This window comes from Triticum urartu, chromosome 6A, assembly GCF_056163025.1.
Source record: "Triticum urartu cultivar PI428250 chromosome 6A, HENAU_Tu73, whole genome shotgun sequence".
NCBI classification, from domain to species: Eukaryota; Viridiplantae; Streptophyta; class Magnoliopsida; order Poales; family Poaceae; genus Triticum; species Triticum urartu.
This window is the reverse complement of record NC_141878.1, coordinates 160,254,415-160,257,951: the sequence shown is the minus strand read 5'-3', so window position 1 is coordinate 160,257,951 and position 3,537 is coordinate 160,254,415.

Genomic DNA, 3,537 nt, shown 5'->3' with positions numbered 1-3,537 from the left:
AGAGATGATATGACCAAGATAAAGAACCTCATCGAGCCAAAATTCGCACTTGGAGAACTTGGCGTAGAACTTGTGTTCCCTCAACTTATCGAGCACCAAACGCAAGTGCTTGGCATGATCTTCCTTGTTCTTCGAGAAAACCAGGATGTCGTCGAGATAGACCAAAACGAAGTCATTGGTGTAGGCGTTGAAGATGAAGTTCATCATGCGAGAGAACGTCGGAGGTGCGTTGACAAGGCCAAAAGACATGACAGTGTATTCATATGACCCATAGCTTGTCCTGAAAGCCGTCTTGGGAATATCTTGTTCACGGATTCGAATCTGATGATAACCCATACGGAGATCAAGCTTGGAGAATACTTGGGCACCTTTGAGTTGTTCGAACAGCTCGTTGATGTTGGGAAGTGGGTATTTGTTCTTGATGGTCTTCTTGTTCAATGGACGGTAATCAACACAAAGCCGGTCCGTTCCATCCTTCTTCTTCACAAAAAGAACACCACAACCCCACGGAGAAGAACTAGGCCGGATGAGACCCATTCTCTCTTGAATATCGAGTTGCTTCTTCAGCTCCTTCAACTCTTCAGGTCCGAGCTTGTAAGGACGCTTGCACACAGGTTCCGTGCCAGGCTCAAGATCAATGACGAATTCAACTGGCCGGTGCGGAGTCATTCCTGGAAGCTCTTCTGGAAAGACGTCTTGATATTCGCAAACGACTGGAATTTGCGAGATAGCATCCAGTTCACCCTTCTCATTGAGAGAAAACAGACGGATGGTATTATCCCGAGTGGCAAAGACAATTACATCCTCAGACGAATGAGTCAATTGAATCTGCCTGGCAGCACAATCAAGATGTGCCTTGTGCTTAGAAAGCCAATCCATTCCGAGAATAAGATCAATATCCGAGTTACTAAGGATCATTGGAGAAGCCAGAAACTTGAAATCACCCATCGAGATAGAAATATCCGGAACCTCGTAGTTAGCGAGCAAACATCTATTCGGAGAGACAACTGCTAACGGTTTATGCATGACTTGAGAAAACCAACCATGCTTAGATGCAAAAGGTCTCGAGATAAAACAATGTGATGCACCAGTGTGGAAAAGAACTTTTGCAGGAACATCGTTAACAGGAAGGTTACCCATGATGACATCTGATGAATCCTCTGCCTGAGCTGCATTCACCATATTGACCTTGGCGTACTTGGGGTTATGCTTGACCATAGCTGTACTTGCCGATCTCACAGGAGGAGGAGGAGGAAGACGCCTCTGATTGAGACACTTGTTGGCATAGTGACCCTTCTGTTGGCACTTGTTGCACGTGACCTCTGAAAGCGGACGGTGATACGGAGCACTCGATCTTGGAGCTTGAGACGAAGTCTTGTTCTGAAAGCCAGGGTTGGGTGGGTGGGAAGATCCACTGCCACCTTTGCTCTTCTGTTGATACGGCTGACGGAACGGAGGAGGAGGAAGCCAATACTTCTGCTGCTTGGCCACTTGAGTAGAGGAAGAAGGAGTAGCATCTCTGACTCGCTTCTTGGAAGCATCACACCTCAGTTGAGCGGCCTCTTGCTTCAATGCCATGTTGTAGAACTCATCGTATCTCAAGGGCTCAAAGAGAACAAGAGCTAGCTGAATTTCTTCTCTGAGACCACCCCTGAACTGGTATATCATGCTCTTCTCATCAGGGACGTCCTGTTTAGCAAAACGGGCGAGCTTCTGAAACAACTTGTTGTAGTCATAGACAGACAAAGTGCCTTGCTTCAGGTTGCGGAATTCCTCACGCTTGCTTTCAACCACGCTCTGGGGGATGTGATGAGCTCTGAAATCTTGACGGAATTCATCCCAGGTAATAACACGCCCACCTCTGGAATCCTTGTACTGCTGGAACCATTCTGCAGCTTGATCTTTGAGTTGGAAGGAAGTGAACTTGACAAAGTCCTCAGGCCTGACGTTACTGCACTCGAAATGCTTGCACAGATCCACGAGCCAATCGTCAGCATCGGTTGCCTCAACACAATTGCTGAAAGTCTTTGGCCCGTTAGCAAGGAACTGGTTGAGTGTAGCAAAGTGATTCTGATTGTTGCCTTGGTTCCCTTGGTTGCCTTGATTGCGCTCTTGGAGAATTTGCATGATCAACTGTGTGTTTGCATTGGTTGCGGCCATCACAGCTTGCCATGCCTCCGGAGGAGGTGGAGGTGGTGGCAGATCTTGATTCTGATTCTGATTGGTGCTCTTAGTGGGAGCCATCCTGAAGAGGTTGACCACCGTTAGCACACAGACAGATAAAATGAAGCTGAATCCAACGGAATGAAAATTGCAACATATAGTCTTCACATCCGAATAAAATGAACGAATGCATTCCTCTTGAAATGGTCACATATCCATAAATTGAGAAGCCACTTAGAATTTAGGTAGAGAAATAAATCAACAAGGTACGGATCAAGAACGAATACTCGGTAAGAAATCCCAATCTCAAACCAAATATCCGTGGAAGAAGAACTAGAGCTACAAGAATTCCCACCTATGAAACTCCCGAACCTTTCCGGTTATGCAATCAGGTGTTGGGGATACAGGGGAAGCATAATATCTCACCCAAATCTAGCAAATCCTACATCCAGCTGTATCCATCCTTCAACACATAACCGATAAAAACTTCGGAAACCATCTACCTCAACCTTCGAAAAGCATCCCTTATACAAGTTATGGCGATACTCCCGAACTCCCGCCCCAGTACTGGCTGGCGTCGAGGTTATCTCACCAAAGAACTGCATAAAAGAGATTTTCGATGTCGGCATACTAGACTCAGGTATTCCAGAACTGCAACGAAAAAATTATGACGACAGCACCTCAGAGCTCAACTCCCCGGGACACTTCCACAAAACCCCTGACAGGAGGCACCAAGACAATGTTCTCGTCATAAAACCATCGGAACGATTCCAAGATACCCGCGTGATCCTAAATTTTTTTTAGTGAAATTTGAGAAGAGAAGAGTCAAAACTCTACGTCAGGATGCCTTACCAGAGCGATGAGGAGACTGGGAAGTAAAAAGAATTCCTAAACTCTCTGATATATAATTCCTAAATGACTCAAAATATTTTTCTAGACACAACTCGGCCGCTAAAAACGATCAAGCAATGGGGCTCCTAAGGTCGGTAAGGCTCTGATTACCAACTTGTAACACCCTCGATGCGACTATATCTCCCACGTGTCGAGGCACGACTTAGAGGCATAATCGCATTGAAGGCATATGTCGCAAGTTAGGCAATCATCACAACATCCCATGTAATATATATAAGATAAAAGGGGAGATAACATAGTTGGCTTACACTCGCCACGTTAATCAAGTACATAAATAACATTACATCATCCAAACACTCATGGCCCGACTACGGCGCCAAAATAAAAGATAACCCAACATGCGACACGGTCCCAATCACCCCAACTGGGCACCACTACTGATCATCAGGAAAAGACACGTAGTATCGTTGAGAGTCCTCGTCAAACTCCCACTTGAGCTCAAGCGCGTCACCTAGAGCGGAA